Raw genomic sequence first — 20,071 nt, forward strand, 5'->3', positions numbered from 1 at the left:
AAAAACCCAACTGTATAAATGGGTAATTGTATGTAAAAATAATGTGATATCTGTATAATGTGAAATATTGTATAATGTGATATCTTGTAACAATTGTAAGTCGCCCTGGATAAGGGCGTCTGCTAAGAAATAAATAATAATAATAATAATAATAAGACAAGCAGGCCAAACCCGACAAACTACTTGGAAAAAATTCATCATCTCAGTAAATACATTCTCAATACAAAAATAAATAAATACAAAAACTACAGAATCTACGGTATATAGTAGCACATTTAACATAAAACTATTTTAAAAGATGCATACTGTACAAATGTGAGTACTGCTGAGAAAAGAGATTTCACTGATTTTGCTGTCGGAGAACCAGAGTACACCCAACAGAAAAATAAATAATTCATTACCCTACAAGGTTCTCCTCAGTGTGTCTGAGATATTGAGCCAGCAGGCTAAGAGACAATTTATGAAATACTGTACACTAGTCCTGCTAGGAGAGATATCATCCACTAGGAGAGGACAGCAGTGTGGAGTAGTGGTTAGGGCTCTGGACTCTTGACCGGAGGGTCGTGGGTTCAGTCCCAGGTGAGGACACTGCTTCTGTACCCTTGAGCAAGGTACTTTACCTAGATTGCTCCAGCAAAAACCCAACTGTATAAATGGGTAATTGTATGTAAAAATAATGTGATATCTTGTAACAATTGTAAGTCTCCCTGGATAAGGGCGTCTGCTAAGTAATAATAATAATTAAAATGCATTACCCTGAAATTTGACCTTTTTTGGGACTCAGAATGCATATAAAATGACCCAATCTTAATTAATTGTTAGTAATTTACTTTACACATCTGTATTTCTTGACGTTCGTTAGTCTAAATGTCATAATCGGAGTCAATGTGGAGGCTAGGCTTACCATGGTTCATTGCTGTTTGGGTATGAGCTACTCTGTCAAAGCTCCACTGCAAAGTTTTTTTTTTTTTTGTTTGTTTTGTGATTTACTTCTCGAAGCATACGATGTCTGAGCATCTATATTTATGTAAAATTACAAGCAGCTCCATTTAAAAACAAATGGCCACCATTATCACTCTAGCACCATACAACTGAGAATAAATAATAGTGAAAATAAAGACATGGACTCCAAAGCAATGAGGTTCAGACCAGTAACAAAATAACTCAAGTAGGGCTTTGCCAAGCAATCGATTTTCATTAAATATTAATTGAAGGTTACATCAAATTCAGTTTGAAAGGATTGTTGTTTGGTTTGAAATGCTGAAGTATTGATTTATTAAAGACACCCCTTCAGATGATCCCTTCCCAGCTCCCATAAGTGACGTTCACAACGCAACATTAACACTTTAACTTCTGGAAATGTACTGTACCGTCCATAGTTAGAATTACTGCAATTACAATTGATTTTCTGTATTATAAATATATTAGTTGTTCTGAGTTAGGTTGCCCAGAAACACAATTTCAAGGACATATGATATATCGTTGTCCTTTTACAGTAAATTTAAATTGATATATATATTTTTTTCTGCACATGTGATGTTGCTGTAGTACTCTAGGTGGAGTGCGAGTCCTGTAGTTCATTCAAATGTAAGCTTATGTAAACACTGGGAAACAAATTAGTTCTGACTTGAATATTTGATTAATATCGTTATTCATTTTATCACAACTTTGATAATCTATTCCCTCTAATTCACTACAGCACAGAAATTACAATATGACATGATCACCCTGTCATAAAACCCTGCTCTCCACATGCGAGTTCTTCTTGGGATAGCCTACTCTCTGTAAATTTATTATTCTTTCCTTGTAAAAATAGATCTTCATCACAGCAGTAAAGTCTTCAGTCAATCCAATTAAGAAGGAAAGGAAATAGATTTTTAAAGACCTATTGCACATCACACCTTTTAAGGGGGCCAGGCTTAAAAAAATGAAATCGAGAGAAGTGTACCAGACACAGGTATTATACAACACTTACCATAGGCTTTTACAGGCATGTTAGCCGTCCCCTGTTCCCAGCTGTACCCAGCATCTATTACCTGGATTTTTTATAAATCAAAGGGCAGATCCATGCTGCCACTGGAATGTAAATACTGTTAAGGCTGATGTTACAAAACGTGTGTGTGTGTTTTTTTTTTTTTTTTTTTTTTAAATTGAAAACTACTTTTGCTTTACCTTTTATGAATAAAATTAAGCTAGTAAGTCATACTGAATGCAGAATACCCGAGGTACTGTAGTGACCAATGTAATTACATTTGTGTAGACTACATATTAAGGATGAGTTTAAGAAGTATTGTAATTATTTTAAGTACTTTTGATAAATATTTGTTAATCAAAAAAAAAAAAAATCTTGAATGTGTTACTTCCAGTAGCAGCACTTTATTCAATTTATTTGTAAAGCAATTTCATAGATCTCACAGTTGCCTTTATTCAAATTTCCATTGAGCTCAGGCAGACACCTGTAGGGTTGGCCTTTGTCCTCCAGAGGCTGGTAGCTCGCTGACATCAGCTCTCGAGTTCCTGGGTGTAAAAGAGGAAGCTGACATGGTTGTGGGATCGAAGGACGCTCACTGAACCTTCAGGTCTCCTGAGCTGTGAGGAGAATTGCTGCAGTGAGGGGAAAAGATTATTGGAGATTCCAAATTGGGGAAAAAATAGGGGGTCAAATAGTTGGGCACATTAAATAAAAATAAAAAAGGACAATGGGGGTTATGGAGGATATCACGTGTAGGTTTCCGGTAGGGCCACTGTTTGAGTAGCCAAGGAGTACTGTAGGTTATTTCCAGACTTCCTCATGAATGATAAAAACAGCACTCTCAGGCAAAATGAAGATACAGTCTGAAAAACTAAACTACAGGAAGCTGTAACGTTGGTAAGGAATTATTTTCTAAAATACAGTATTGGTTAACAGGTACAGAACTTCACCGGGCTGGGCTACTACTTTACTAAAACGTATGAAATGAATAACATATGTGCTGTAAATGCTGTGACTCCAGTCTGGAACAAGGCATTTAAATATTGCCTTTATTTCAAAACACAATCTATGAAACAGAATGTAGGCCTAAGCAGTTTGTACTGGTGATTTGAAATAAAGGTTATGATTGACGATCCCCCTGTCTGTGAAGAGAAGCTCGTACAGTACAGTATAGTAAAGCTGAGGACGAGCAGAGACTGTGACAGGAACAGTGTGTTCAAGGAGAACACTTTAATCCACAAAGCTGTAGGAAATGTTTGTGGTTTAAGCTTGCAGATTATTTACATTATGTTTCTGCAGGTCTTTGGAACAAATTTCTTTTTCTTTTTCTTCTTTAATTGAACCTTTAATTAAAACAAATTGTTTTCACTCTATCATGGTAATGCCCATAAGAAGACCTGACAAGCTTGTTTATTTATTTATTTATTTAATTTATTTATTTATTTAATTGTTTTTGCTGTTGAGCGCAGTAAGGTACCAGCACCCCAGAGCACATCTTATTGACTTTGTGTCAGAGAAGGGGTACAATAGGAACTTGAGTAAGTGTTCAGAGAGCTTCTGTACTACAGCTAACTTTGAGGAGTACTATACTGCAGGACTGCTTTACCAAGGATAGCGTGAAGCCAAATGAACAAGGAGAGAGTGTAAGGTGAATGAAACTATTCTACAAGGATATTACTCACTTGTTGCATTAACATGAAAAGTATGATGAGACATAAAAGAAAAGTTAAAAAGAGAGGAAGTCTTTTCGGCCCATCGGTGCTCATCCAATTTACAGTACTATAACTCTGTGATACATTAACTCAGTAATGAATACTGAACAACAGTTACTTTAATGTGTTTTACCTTACCCCTCAAAGTTATCTTGGCACCTGGTTAGGTGCACTGCAAGCTGAATGAAAACAATTGTCATGCATTGTTACTAGTGCCCTTGGTGTTCCTCAATTATTAAACAGGAAAGATGATTTACAGTAACCTTAATCTATGTTTTATTAGTAGTGTATTAGTTATTAATTATTCCCTTCTTCAAAGATACAGTGAGTCATACAGAGATTTCTGCTGTGCAGGATTGAGTGGCAGTTTTTTTTATTCTGAAATGCACAGCGTGTTTCTTCCAGGGGTGGATAATGTCCAGTTGACTAGCTCCAGCCATGCTCAAACTTTCTTCCTGCATTGCAGTAATAACCCCAGCCCCTGAAGGGACTACAAGGGATTACATATTGTAAAGTGTCAGTCATTTTCTTTTCCATACTAATAGCTTAATATTGATTTAGGTTTGATTTTGGGTTACAGTTCAGAAATGAAATTATAATATTGGAGATGCAAAAAAAAAAAAAAAATTCCTGTCAATATATATTAAAATCTACTGTTTGGCCATATATATATATATATATATATATATATATATATATATATATATATATATATATATATATATATATATATAATATTGATAGATTTCTTAATAGTTTACATTTTTTTTCAAGCATGAATTAAGACATTAAAAGCCTACAATACTCTGTACAGCATAACTGTCATCTTCTGTTGCAGGGCTGGTTATTAATATTATCAAGAACCCGATACATTATCTTTAACCACAAAAATACTAATAATACTATAGTTAATTCCAGGAGTACTGTGCCAGCTACATTTATTTATTTTTAATAACAGAAAAAAACATCTTAGTTTGTGATGGCAGCTGAAATTAATTGTGCCTTGAATTAGACAGAACATCCCTTTTGTGCAGCTGCTACAGTACCTGTGTGTCTGCTGGGTGTTCTCAACCCAGCTGGCTGGTCTGCTTACTGGCTGAATCAGACACCATGGAAAAAGGTTGATCAAGGTCTTTTGTCCAGAAAATGCAATTTGCACCATTTTTTTCTGGAACTAAAATATCATCTTAATGATACAAAATGTGTAATAAACACCCAAGGCACAAAAATTATGTAAATGAATGCCTTCATGATGCATAATAAGAAATAAATAAAAATTCTGGCATTAGTTTATGCCTCAGCACTTACACTATCCCACTAAGCAATCAATTTTTGCTCAAATTAGAATGTGCCATTTTCTCTATAGCTTTTTCTCTTAGTTAAAATAAACATGCACATCATTTTTCTGTAGGCCCTCCTTGGGCAAGAAGTTTTTTTTTTTTTTTTTTACTATATTTGACACTTATCCCAAGGACAGCATGCAGTGATTTGGCTGACACATTAGTCCTTGTGTTTTTATCAACTCCTCCTTATGCCAAGCAGCTTTGGCAAGTACTGTAAGCCAATTGTAGCCACCTACAGTAATATCCATCCTCATTATCAAGAATGCCAACTGTATCTTAAAGATAAAATTGCTTTCCTGGTTACCTACCTGGAATTTTGTCAAGGGCATGTCTAACGTTCATTCATTTGTTCATGGCTGTTTGTATGATGCATGTTTTCTTATCACTAGAGAACCACTTATCCAATTGTGATAAAACTTACAAAGAAATTCTTGAAAGCCATTGCAGGTGATTTATGTTACTAGCATACTCTTTTTTTCAGAAGTGCACTTCGGTATTTGTTTGTTTGCTAGACTCAAACCCAGATCAAAGTGCTTTCCGCTGTAAGCAAAACTTCCTTGCTAGTCATGGGGAGTGTTCCAGTGGACTCGTGCACAGTGACTGAAAGTACATCTGCCAAGGCGTGCTACAGAAAGTTGGGAGTGTTTTAAACTAGGACTACACAAAATGATTATTTAGATAAGCTTGCCACGGGCGAGGGTCACTGGTGTGGATTGGGCAAATTTACCATTCCAAGTGAAGATACAGCTGCTTGGATGTGTGGTAACTGTTGCTATTTAAGCCCAGCATACACAAGGAAACATGCTTCCCGACAGAATGTTTCCTCGTGAATGCCGGGTGTCTCAGTGTTTCCAGAAAGAAGGAAGCCTGTTTCCTGAGTAGACCAAGGTTCTATTTTGAGAAACATTTTCAAGAAACTGCCTTTAGCCAATCGGGAGAGACACTGTGATCATGAGTCATCGATCATGTGACTATGCAAGATGGTGACTTCTGCAAAAGATGACATGGTTTGGAGTCCTGTTACAATTGTTTTATTGATATCCTGGAATTTAAACAATGTATATTCTCGCTCTTGTTGCTCATTTAAAAGATTTAGGATCCACTCTCTTGTCTCTGTTCCTGTTCCTGTGCTTTCCCCTTCTTTTACAAAGTTTTAGTGCAATTATAAGTACAGCATCAATTAGTGCAATAAGGCTTTCCTCCATTTTTGGAGCGTGCAGCAGGAATGATCACATGCTGCTTAAAGTTTCCCAACTATGTTTCCTGACAATTTTTGAAGAAACATGTTTCCTCGTATATGCAGGGATTAAGACTCTGTGGAGAACAGCAATCATCACAACTCCAAGCAGGTGTCTTTTCAGTTTCACTTTGAATGGTAAATTAGCCCAATCCACACCAATGACCCTCACTTGTAGACCTTATCCAAATAGAGTAATCAGTTTGTGTGGCTCTAGTTTAAAAGGCCTTCATCCCTGGAAGGGAGATTATGGCCAGGCTGACGCATGGAGTCAATCCTTGGTGCCTTTGAAGATTATTCAAAACCAAGAAGTTTGATTATATTAAATAGAATTAGAAAGCGTCCCAGCAAATTGTAATTTTGTTGTCTAAAACAGAACCCCTAAACTGAAACCATAACGGTGTAACCTGAGGGGAAAATGATGACATCCCAAATAAGTTCAGAACTCGCAGCATCTCTTGTAGTCCTGTAGCTGCCTTGTCTGCTGTGGTGATTTTATGGTCATTCCTGAGGAGAACTGCTTCATTTGGTCATTTGATGTGCAGTGCTATGCAATGTCCCTCAGCAGCACAATAGAATGTCCTGGAATTTAAACAATGGATATATATTCTCTCTCTCTCTCCTCTCTCTCTCTCTCTCTCTCTCATAGCAAAGTAGATCATTGTAATTCAAGATTGATCGTTGGTACTGTGTGGCTGTGTGACCTTTTTAGTTTCTGGTGTATAGAGAAGAAACACAACAGTTACCCATCTGTAATCTCAGTTGACTTCTAGAAAAACAGTGTTGTCTAGTCACAGTAACTGCCACAAACCTCAGTTGCAGTACAGTACAAGGTAGCACCACTTTTGTAAATCGTCACCTGAGAGGGGACGGTTGTAACTTGTTTTTGTAATGGTGTACACCACCTTCGGGGATTGGACCTTATGTTAAAAACATCTCAAGGGTCATTGGATTATTTACTGTCCAATTTAGACAAGTAAAATGCAAACATTACCTTGAAGTCATGAGTACTTTCAGTAAATTTCAGTAAATAAATTGAGGGGGGGACTAAGACGCAGAGAAATTCTAAGGATCAAGAATCCAGTCACTTATTCATAATAATGTTGTAAGGTACATACGGTATGACAGCTTAAGTACTGTACAGTATGTTATAGTATGCTTGTATAGTGAGTGTTGTCTTTAAAAGTATTTAATTCAACAGCCAACAGAAAAAAACACATCCAAGCCCATACAGTATACAATGACAACCAACTGCCTATGCACAAAGCAGTTTTCTCCTAGTATTTTTTGAGGAGTAGAAGGGTGGTTAAATATCTTGCCCTAAATTCACTGGCAGCAGTACAGTAAGGAAACACCAAGTTCTACTGAGGTACTAGTTCTGAAGCAGGTAAACGGAATGTGTGTGTAACTCAGTTTGTAGTAGGACACAGTTTAACATTAAATTTGATGTTCTCTGAGAATAATAAGAATATATCAGTGTCATTTTAGCAGGGAAATTTGCTTCATCACGGTGAGAATTAGGCGTGCAGCATATCTTTCTGTATTTGTTTCTATAAAATGCACTGGCCATTATATTTTAAATGTTTGGCCTGCGAAGCATGGAAAGCTGATATGAATGTTGATATTCCACTGAAACACTGGGGATGGTGATTAAATCTATAAGTGTCATATTTCAGAAACACTTTTTTTTTTTTTCTAGTGCTCACTTACAGTAAGTTTACCACATTCATATTTGCTGGTATTAAAACATCTTTATTGTTTTAAACGTGGCTATAAGTCCTCTTACCTTAAATCAAAGAGTGTGCACATTCCTGAAGCATGTGACTTCTCTGCCTGTCTAGCACTCCCCTTACCAAACTGTTTGGAACCAGCTAGCCAATAGCCAATTTCTTGTGGAAACGCTGCAGTGAGAGGTTTAGTCTTGATCAGCAGGTTACAAGCAGTCCTGAAGTGTGGACATCTTTCTGCATCCTGCCTCCCTCTTCATTATCCAGGCTGCCGATTTAAGTGCGTGCTGCCAGTCGGATGCAGCATTTCTGTGCTGCATACACATACTGTACTGTGCACTTGTTGCCTGTGTGTACAGGCAGCTCTTGCTGAGGGATTTCTTTAAGTGTGTGCTTTCTTGTTTGTGAATTATTGAGGAGCCAGACCAGGGCAGAGTTCAGTGTGCATAAGGACTGGTAGCTACAGTACAGTACAGTCTTATTGTCAGTATATAAACCAATTATCTTCCTTACACTGCTGGGCTAGAGGATGCTTTCTCCTGCAAGACATCCAGCAAGGTGTCTGGTCAAAATTGCATAACCTTTTTTTTCTGGGACAAACTTGTGGAGTGGACCCCAACATTATGATTATTCAAGAAAGGTGAGTGAAGTGCTGCTGTAGTACACTGTTCCATAGTGAACTCTACTGTAGTTTAATTTTCTTATTTAAATAATGTTTAAGGTCAATTACATTTTTTTTTGTACTTCAACTCCACATAACATTTTAATCCATCCTTGCAGTAGTGGACTCTACTTGGCTAGTAGTGGACATCAGTCAACACCACAAAGACAGAAACTGATGCTGCTGCTCATTTCATTGTAAAAAGAAAGGTTATAGCTCTTTCATTCAATTGAAAAAAGAAAGGTTATAGTTTGTGCATGTTCCATTATGATAAATACAGCGTGTTTTCAGTCATAGGTTATTAATGGAATCTTTGTGAGGTATTTCCACTAGTGTTTGTGATGCATTATCACATGTGATTGAGAAAAGGGATCCAGGGTAGGTGTCGTGTGCAGCTGTGTAACTTGTTACATATGGTGAGGTACTGTCTGAAGGTGGTTTAAATAAACAAAAAAAAAGTCATTTTGATGACCTGCATGTTTCTCCATGTGGAGGAAATCATGTTTCATGGACTTTGGGGGGGGGGGGGGGGGGGTGTCGGGAATCATTGCTACAAGCTGTTTATGTAAGGAGTCATTGGTCCAATGACCTTTATGTATTGGAAGGATCTTTTGAATTCCTTGTACAGTATCACAAAGGGGGGGGACACAAAGATTTAACCATGTTGATTTTAAAAATGCCAGTACTGCTGTTAGGTAGAGTAGGCAGGTTCCTGAGATGAAAACATAATTCTAGACCTTGCTGTCACAGTGGTTTGCTGCAACACTACTGTAACAAAACATGTCTGGAGGGTATGTTGAGAATTTTATTGTGGCAATAAACGGGCAGATTATCAGTTTGTTATCAGTTATAACACATTTTCTGATAGCTGTAAACCATGCAGTGTTCACTGATCTGCAGCCTTACTGTATATCACACTGAAGAGGTTTAGCGGTGAGGTGAGGTAGCAAGTGAGTAGAGGAGTGTGGTGAACTTTGCCACTCTTTTTTCAGGCATTCATTGAGCTGGCCTAATTATTATTATTATTATTATTATTATTATTATTTCTTAGCAGACGCCCTTATCCAGGGAGACTTACAATTGTTACAAGATATCACATTATTTTTACATAAAATTATCCATTTATACAGTTGGGTTTTTACTGGAGCAATCTAGTTAAAGTACCTTGCTCAAGGGTACAGAAGCAGTGTCCTTCATCTGGGATTGAACCAACAACCCTCTGGTCAAGAGTCCAGAGCCCTAACCACTACTCCACACTGCTGCCCTCTCCTAGTGGATGATATCTCTCCTAGCAGGACTAGTGTACAGTATTTCATAAATTGTCTCTTAGCCTGCTGGCTCAATATCTCGGACACACTGAGGAGAACCTTGTAGGGTAATGAATTATTTATTTTTCTGTTGGGTATACACTGGCTCTCCGACAGCAAAATCAGTGAAATCTCTTTTTCTCAGCAGCACTCACATTTGTACAGTATGCATCTTTTAAAATAGTTTTATGTTAAATGTGCTACTGTATACCGTAGATTCTGTAATTTTTGTATTTATTTATTTTTGTATTGAGAATGTATTTACTGAGATGATGAATTTTTTCCAAGTAGTTTGTCGGGTTTGGCCTGCTTGTCTTATAGTACTGTAGCTGTTCCAAAACAAAATTCAACTTCTAGGCATTTTTATGGGCAAAGCTCGAAACAACGCCTTGAGCTACTGACTTTTATTACCTTCTGCTAGGGGTGCATGTGCCAGGAGGCACCTGTCGTCTGTACGTCTGCATGTCCACCTGTATGTCCTATGTCCTTTCCATATATCACACTCCAAAGAACCACTTGCTGTATTCATTTGTGATGAAACTTGGCAAAGTGTTCCATTCCTATGTGGTGAGTGTATGTTATGATATTCTACTATCTAAGATTGCAGATATTTAGAATTGTACAGCCATTGTGTTACTAACATACTTGCCTTTATTTTTGTTAGAACCTTGGCAGCTGTACATGTGTGCGCAGTAATACTGTACTCAAGGAGAAAAAGTCAATTTGATGTTTGGTGTCCATGTTTGGGTGGATGGTTGTTATGTTGATTTGAAAGTGATAGTGATGGCAATAATTTATTTATTTATTTATTTATTTATTTATTTATTTATTTATTTATTTTTTCTGGTGATTTCCGTAATGATAACTAGCTTCTCTTTCTGAAACTGGCATTTCCTTATTCAGATTCAAATGGTCACATGTTGTCAGCACTATGTTAGTCAAGTAGACCAGACTGGCTAGAGATGGAAAGAGCGTGGTTCTCCTTCAAGATGAAGTTTCTGTATAGTGACTCTGCAAGAATTGTGTTTCTCTGTCCTGCCAAGCCACTTCCTTCCTGTCTCTGCAGAATTGTTGATTCAAAGCATACAATATGTGACCAAACTGGCAATATGTCAATAAAGCAGGTACTGTACCATACCATACAGAACATGATTCAGATATCCAGTCATATTAAAACAAAACTTGGTAACTACTGAAAAAAATGAAACGTTTACATGAAAGATATTTGTTGCTTAGTTTTTTCTCCGGTATTACTGGATGCTGTACAGGACAGCACTGGAGTGTGCGAAGTCCCCCAGTCGCCCACTTAACTGAACAAACACACTACAGTTTTTGATTTGGGAGTTTTAATCGATGCATGGTGAATTTATTAATCACACCTTTGGGCTTTGAGCGATTTAATCATGTCTACCTGAGTGCGGCATCAAAAAAACACTGCACAGAAAATAAATCTTAAGTGGCGGAGGGTACTGACTGGAAGGTATATCCAATATTTCACAATATGTCAGAATGAAGACAAAAAGACTGCAACGTGCAACCTTAGTTCATCGGTGCACTATACACCTTTTTAACCCATCAACACCATTGATTAAAAATAAAAATCATCGGTGGTTTCCTTTCATAGCAGTAGTACAACAGTAGTGTGTTCAGTTTTATACTAATCCATTGTTATATTAACACGTTCAACGCTTTGTGTTGTATAAGTAATAGTTAGGTAAGTAATTAAACCACTTCAATAAATTGTTAAAATAGCTAATACAGAATTCAGCGTTTGTTTTACCCTTCTGACTGCTCCTCCCTGTGGTTTACTTGGAGTTAATGTAAGGATGCCCTTTCTGTAATGCATTGTGTGACAAACTGTCTTGTACTTCAAATCTTGTATTATTTTAACATACGTTAATAATAAATAAAAACGTTTAATAGAAGTTCACGCCCAGGTATATTGCAGTATTATTACTTTCCTGCATAACCTGTTTAATAATGTCTTAATTGTAAAAATATGTGCTGTACTGCAATATGTGATAGGACAGATGTTGAAGTTCAAATATACCTTTTTAATTGATAGGCCCTTTTATTGTTACATCAGTAGATGCACCATATTCAGGGTGTCCCACGATAGCACATTTATTATTTTTCATAACTAATGAATGTTAATCAGTGTGTTTTACGATTTGTGGAATGTAATATTTGACTTGTGTATAAAGTTACCTCTTGTATTTTTATATTATGTGCATTTGTGTTGAATTAATATTGAATGTGTTCATGATTCATGGGGCACCCTATATAACCACCATATACCACAAACAGTACGTTTACGTATAGGCTAATATATTATTTTTCAGAATACTTAGTACTGTATTCTGAATAAGTACTAAGTATAGCATATTTGTAAGAAGATCAGCAGTATTCCTAAAAAGACGTGGGATTATTACGCTACAGAGTTACACACACCTATATAATTTATAAAGTATAATTGTATAATTATATATATATATATATATATATATATATATATATATATATATATATATATATATATATAATTATGTATTTGGATTTATTTACAAACCATTACCCATTTTATAAATAATTTGTTAAACTAAAGTGTCCTGCACCAAGAACAAAGTTAAGTTTCTCATATTGTATGGGAAGATGCATCAAGATTTCTTACATGTGAAGAAAATAAAACAAAAAAAGTCCAGTGCTGCACATGTGTTGTGTTTTTTTTTTTTTAATGTAACATGAAATGTTAATTTATTATACTATTAATCAATCATTAAACAAGAATGAATCAAATGAACAAATACATCTTAACATTCCACACAATCATACACACATGCACTATACACTTTTTAACCCGTCAACACCATTGATTAAAAATAAAAAAAACGATGAAACGTTCAAACTAAAACAGCCAGGTCTGACCTCTCACAATCCATAAAACGCCACAAACAGCATTTAAAAACAAAGTTCATATTTTAAATGACTGACTTTGACTAACTTCCATTTGTAAGCAAATATTTTCAACTGTCAAATTACAGTGCTTGCAGGGACAGTGGAGCAGCTATGGTAGCAGTGCAAGCGTGTTGTCAGTGTGTTACTTTGGCAGCTTCAAACTTGCAAGCATATCACTTCATATTCATGTTTATATAGTTGGAAAATGCATAATCAAGTTCTTGTATATCCGGGAGACACGAGAATAAACATTACCTGGATTGGTTTCACAAACATCTGTCTGGAAAGGGTTTCCTTTAACCGATCGACCTGCTACAATGGCATTATGTTAATACTTTGTATTACTTGTAATTGTCTTTCAATACAATTTCATCTCCCTAGCAAACAGGTAGATTGATTAATCATCCAATCAATAGAAAATGTCAAGAATAAACCCCCTGGTTTTGATATTTAGGATGTGTTCACACTGCTTATGTTAGTGGGATTGGTTCCACACTTCGGCTTGGTTTGTTTGGAGGGTAGTGTAAACAATAAAGTTCACTTAGCAAAATAGGTATTCTTGGTCTGTTTTGACAAATTAACTTGAGTTTGGTTCGCAACAAGGGAACCCAGTTTGTTTGCACACAGGGCGTTGTACAAAGTTTGGTCAAAAATGTTTAAGGGGAATAATATGGTCAGTAAAAGAAACAGGAAGACTTTTAGAAATTTGGTTGTACACCAAATTCTAGACAGAGCCCGACAAAGAGAATGCTCTCCCTCCAGATATAGTACACTGAATTGTAAATAATTAAACTGAATAGTTCCTCAATCTCTGTCATCACATTCCAAGACAGTGTAAGCATTCCACTAATCCTAAAAAAAACCCAGTTCACTTGCAAATTGCATTGTGAACACAAATTAACAGTCCTGAAAAAAAACACACACAAAAAAAAACTCCATTTCACACCCAAATGAACTCCATGCTTTTGCTTCCAGGTAAGTGAAAAGCAAGCAAATTGATTCTTTGTTTTAAACCAAAGGCACTGAACTGTCTTTGTATCGAACCAAATGTGAGCATGACCTTAGATGTTGGGAACTTGTATAACGTAAGATCTTGTAGATATTTTTGCAGAATAAGATGGCCATATTATTTCACAAGACTTTGCCAAGTTTGTGATGGACTTGTTATGGTAGTTTGGTAGTTTTTGTGATGTCAAAATTAGAAATGCTTATTTCAAACAACCTGCCCTATATTTTACTGTAGCTGCGGTTACTGACTTTAGTGCCAGGCGATGCCTAAGCACTGTGACTGGAGGTTTACAGAGTTCATACTGAAGAATGCAAGTATAATTTAATTTACAATTCAAAGGCATTTTGTCTGTAACTTACAATTAAAATGTGTTTACAAAACAGACAAAGCTGCCGGTCTGCAGCCTGTAAACTTAGATCTATACTCACCTCTTTGAGGCATAACACAACAATTAATGTAATAAAACAGACAAAACAGAAAAGGCAAGGAGACAAACGTTTCTAAAATGCTGATAGAGGCCCACTAGCAAAAGTATCAGTGGAGATCTATGTTAAAGATTGTACTGTAGTGCATATTTATAAAGATAATATTTAACATTAATATCTAAAGATCCTAGGCCACACCCCCGCTTTGTTGATAATATACCAGCATATTAGATAATAGTCATTTCTTAATATACAGGACGACGCTGCCATTATGTGATTAATATTTAAATATAAAAATAGGGTTTTAGTCCTTCACAAATTTCATATTTCTTATAAAATTATATTCACAATTCTATTATTTGATGTTTTCAAATATATCAAAAGAACTATGAACGGGGGCTCCCGAGTGGCGCATCCAGTAAAGGCGCTCCACGCGGAGTGTAGGATGTGTTCTATAGCCTGATCGTAGGTTCAAATCCAGGCTATGTCACAGCCGACCATGACCGGGAGTTCCTAGGGGGCGGCGCACAATTGGCTGAGCGCTGCCTGGGTAGGGGGGGGCTTAGGTCGGCAGGGGAATCCACGGCTCACTGCGCATCAGCGACCCCTGTGGCTGATAGGGCGCCTGTGGTTCTGCAGTGGAGCTGCCAGATCTGTGTTGTCCTCCGGCACTATAGGTCTGGTGGCATCGCTGTGGATCCGCAATGTGAAAAATGACGGCTTGGCAGGGACACGTTTTGGAGGACGCGTGCTCCAGCCGCCGTTTCCCGAGTCGGTGGGGGGGTTGCGAGCGGTGAGCCGAGGATACAGATAATAATAATTGGGCATGCTAAATTGGGGAGAAAACCAGGGTAAAAAATTGGCGACGACTAAATTTTTTAAAAAAAAATAGAAAAGATATGAATCTAAGTTATAAAAATACGCTTTCCAGTTTCAATATCAAGAGAGGTTAATCAGTCAAATATCTAATAACAAATCTTGCGGACACAAGTTTAAGAGTTGTTTTAAGTATGTTTTCCTAATACAATTGAATTGTTTATTGTGTTTTAAAGTGAATATAATTCTTAAATTATTTTATTTTAATTATTGTAGAACATGTTTATCATGCTTGTAACAGTATTTTAGTTAGGAGAAGTGTTCTGTTGTCATCATTAAAGTCCCCTATTGTTTTAGGGTCACTGAGTCAGTCATAGGCTCTCTGATATCGCTTAGTGATCTACGTTAGACTGTTACATTTACTGCATGAACTGTACAGTAAGATCTCAAAGTTGACCTACTGTGTGGTGCAAAGGCTGGGGCAAGGCACATACTTTATTGCAGACTGTATTGCGTTTGTTAATGTGTTTCCTTTTGTGATTTAAACAGTTTGTTTGTATGGGCGAACAAAGCAAACACATTTTATTATACTGTACATCCTGCAGTGTTTGTCTTATGACTCATGATTAAGACGTGATTTGATTTTCGTACATTGTATAACACAGCTCTGGGCTACTGTAGTAAATCAGAAAAGACTCCAGGGGAAGTTAAAAAGGGAAAACTCTTTAAAGGGACCACTCGCTCTCCAACCAACTTGTTTATCCAACAGCAGTTGAAGGCTTTTGTTTATAAATTTAGTCATTTTTATTTTTTTTTATGAATGTAGTCGTTGCCAATTATTTTTAGTATTTTCTCCCAATTTAGAATGGCCAATTATTTAACCTCACGTTGACTCGGGAGGGCGAAGACGAACACACACTGTCCTCCGAAGCGTGTGCCGTCAGCCGACCGCTTTTTTTTTCACACTGCGGACTCACCATGCAGCCAGCCAAGAGCTACAGCGTCTGAGGACAATGCAGCTCTCGGGCAGCTTACAGGCAAGCCCGCAGGCGCCCGGCCAGTCTACAGGGGTCGCTGGTACACAGTGACCCGAGGACACCCTGGCCGACCTAACCCTCCCTTCCCCCGGGCGACGCTCTGCCAATTGTGCGCCTCCCCTGGGAGCTCCCTTCCACGGTCGGCTGTGGAATAGCCTGGACTCAAACCGGCGACGTCCAGGCTATAGAGCGCATCCTGCACTGCACGCAGAGCGCCTTTACCGGATGTGCCACTCGGGAGCCCCTACACTTGTACTTCTAACATCAGATTGTTGTTCTCTTGTGAAAACTTAATGTTTAAAATTGTAGACTTCACATACATTGTTTTTAATTATCCAGCAGATGTGTATAATTATGAAGGCACAGTTTTCTCCAGTTTCCCTCTTGGCATTACAGTACCAGGTACAATACACTTACTGTAGACCTATACTACATGTTGCTCTGAATGTACTGTGCACCAGAGTACTGAGCTGACAGAAGCTGCCCGTTTAGTCGGATTCATGGAGTAATACAAGTTTTTATTGTAGGTTCACAGTTTGAATCTAGATCAGTACTGTATTTAAGAATAGAACAGTTCCATGTATATTTATGTATTTGCGTAATTAGAAAAGAGTTATTTTAAATATTTCCCTGTGGCTGCCCTTGTAAATAATGTCTGTGTAGGGAATATTAGGTTGACATGGAGGGGGTTAAATTCCTCCCTGCCAAAATACATGTGAGACTGTGGCTGGAGCCTGAAGTAGGTAATTGATTAACTGATGATTAATTAGGCTCCAGCCACATGGCATATAAGGAAGGAGAAATCCCTTGTCTAGTGGAAGGTTTTGGGTGAGTTTGCAGTGTCATGCTGGTGATTTGTATGTGTAGAGATAGCAATATAGTGAATGCCCTGCTGTTTTGTGTTTTGTTTAACCTTTTAGTTTGGCCCTTGTGCCTTTTTTATTTTTGTTTTTGATTATTGTTTTGTTAATTAAAAATGCGCATTAGCGCATTAAACCAAGTTTTCCCTGTGTCTGAGTCTCCTTCTCTGCCGGTAACACCTGGGCCCACAGTGCTGTCGTGTCGCACTCCCATAGTGGAAGCAGTTATAAAATTTAGGTTGTGATTGGGTCTATGAGCCAGTTTTGATTTCCACACCCCCTGTGACTTGCATAGTTATTGGAGCTTGCTGTCACTTCCACCTGTTCCCTTTAACACTAGCCCTGCTGTAGACTTACTATATCTAAATAACTGGGTTGAGAATGGAACCTTTGTGGTGGATACTGTACCTCTGCTAAGGAAGGTATGAAAACCAGCTTGAAATCTCTAGGGTGCTATTTCAACAAAGGTGGTGAATAGAAACCTTTGTCAATACTCTTCACAAACATGTCTGTCCCACCCCGTTTGTAACCTCCCTGTTTTTGGCGACGTCATGAGGTTGTCTTCACTTGATCTTTTTAAACCTAGTATTCTGTATGCCCATTAAAAGCTGTCTGGCAACTTGTTGGCAGGCAGTTCTGTCTTATGCCACAGTATTTGTGCACCTAAGTACATTTTAAAATGCCACCATTTTTAAAACTAGGTTATTAATAGAATTATTTGGCATTGATTAGGATTAGATAAGCCATCTGTGATATATTGTCCATCCTTATTTTATTTATTTATGTATTTTTTTGGGGGGGAGAAGGGATGGGCAACTGGGGATTTCATACAGTGTAGAAATGTGTTTACTCATGTTATTTTTCAGTCTGTGTGAGACTACTGCTTTGAATATATTGCTGTTGAGTCATATCTCGGGTCACATGGAGACATGAGAGAGAGGAAGAAATATAATCTAGAAAGGAGGGCTTGAATTATCAGTTGTTACTTGGAGGCTGGGTGTGTGTGTGTTTGCAATACAGTACAGCTCACACTGTATAAACCTGCTCTGTCTTGTCTTGTTTTTTTTTGGTTTGCAGTGGGTCTCGGGTTTGCACTATGATGCCAGCAGTAGCTCTCCTGCACTAAATTAATAAAGGTAAGAGGTTTCTCTTTTTTTCATTTTTTACAGCGCAGCCTTTTTTGTGTGTTTCCATCTGTTTAGGTCACCTTTTCCTTCTGAGACGTGCACGCATACTAAAGTCGGTGCTAATCAATCGACTCCTCTGTGACTATCTTGCCTGCCTCTGCAAATGTACCATGATTAAATGGAAGACAGAAGGCAGACGGGCATGCTTTTAAACTCTGTTATATTTTACGATTTTAGAGTGACTCTGTATGCTTCACATTGGTGTACATGAGATTCTGCACAGTATTCAGAACTGGGGATTTAGAAGGGCATACAGTACAGTGAAGTACTTTGGTAGCTAGATTACTGAATGTACAGGCCAAGCTTTGACTGTGTTTTCCGGAATTATATTCTTTTGGGACCTTTCCATTGCTGCACGTAGTTTTGTTGTCACCAAGTCTTCAATGCACATTTTTGTATCTCTGCTGCTTTCTGGTACTCTCCACCACTGAGTAATTATACAGGTACATCAGACCTCAGTAACTCAAATTAGAAGAATAAATACAATTCGGTTTGGAGCATGGGTATTGTACAGTAGGATGGTGTGTGTATGTACTGCAGGTTGGTACATTAATTGGGGAGGGTGGGATTAAGCTCTTCAGTACAATGTTCTTTATCAGACTGCTTTGGTAATGAGAGAGTACAATACAGTAGGTACTGTCAGTGACTGTGGAGTTAGGACACCACACACTGTTATTGCAAGAGTGTTTCAGTGTCATTGGTTCTGTATTTGCCTGCAACTGTAACTAGACTGTACTGCAGGCCAGAGTCAGAGAGAGAAGCTCATAATTGTTCCCCCAAGGCTATTCCAGTCCAGATTTTTGTTTCAACCAATTGTACTAATTTTTATTTGGCTTTCTAGTGAACTACAGGCCGAATTTGTGGCAATCTTATTAATAAGTTAATAACATGTAAACAATAGCCTGTTCAAAATGAATCACTCTAGGGCTGACTTTGGCTGCCCTTGAGTATGGCAGTAAGTCTTGTAAGGGGGGAAGTGGGTACTGTAATTGTAACCTGTCCTCAACACTAGGTCTTTAATAAAACTCTCCAGTTACTAAATAAAAGATGCATTGTGGTTTGAGTGAGCCAAATGAGTCTAATGGTTAAGAGCCAAGTGCTAAGAGCCAGCAGATCTTCGGGGTCCACAGCACTGCCACTACAGACTTTTCACTGCATGACCTTGAGAGAGAGAGAGAGAGGGAAAGGGGGAGTCACTTGATCCAGTGAGGTCTTAACCTCTGTTAGACTATATATATATATATAATATATATATATATATATATATATATATATATATATAGTTGTAGTCAAAAGTTTACATACCCAAATCGAAATGTATAATTTCTAGAAATTTCTCGAAAACAAAGAATTAAGAAAAATCTTTTGTAGCAGAAGTTTCGCTTTTGTGGATGAGTAAAAAGTTACAAGAAATAGATGTCTACAATTATTTATGTCAGCAATTTATGGAGCAAAACTGCAAAAATGCTAATTCAAAAGTATTCATACCCTTTGGTGCTATGATAGTATTGTCTACAAGGTGCTAGAAATTTCAATATGATAATGCAGAACCTAATTCTAGAAAAGTCTAGAAAATGCTGGATTGTAGGTGAACATTCTTAGAGAGTATAAAAGGGCTAGGCATAGGATGATTGTTGTCATTACCAATAAGTCAATATGGGAAAAAGTAAAGAGCTATCTGAAGACCTTAGGCAGAAAATTATTTATTGTCATAAAACTGGAGAAGGATACAAGAATATTCCCAAGCATTTGAGTATCCCAATTTCAGCTATTGTTTCTATTATCAAGACATACAAGACTCATGGTACTCGGGGCATGAAGTT

General features: G+C 37.4%; 1 protein-coding gene across 10 annotated transcripts in view; it reads left to right on the plus strand.

The window, feature by feature from the left end:
• Positions 1-20,071, plus strand: part of slc4a2b (solute carrier family 4 member 2b) — a 99,383-nt gene that overhangs the window by 24,245 nt on the left and 55,067 nt on the right. For 5 of the 10 annotated variants that reach the window (XM_059017162.1, XM_033992501.3, XM_033992502.3 and 2 more), the window contains one exon: positions 18,139-18,197. The exons of 3 other annotated variants lie outside the window; for them this stretch is intronic. The gene's annotated coding sequence lies outside the window, so the exon portion shown is untranslated. Of the gene's footprint in view, positions 1-2,850; positions 2,870-8,205; positions 8,632-18,138; positions 18,198-20,071 lie in introns of those variants that run through there. 2 more of the 10 variants (XM_033992504.3, XM_033992503.3) reach the window with 2 other exon arrangements.

Source organism: Acipenser ruthenus, chromosome 3, assembly GCF_902713425.1.
Source record: "Acipenser ruthenus chromosome 3, fAciRut3.2 maternal haplotype, whole genome shotgun sequence".
Classification (NCBI taxonomy): Eukaryota; Metazoa; Chordata; class Actinopteri; order Acipenseriformes; family Acipenseridae; genus Acipenser; species Acipenser ruthenus.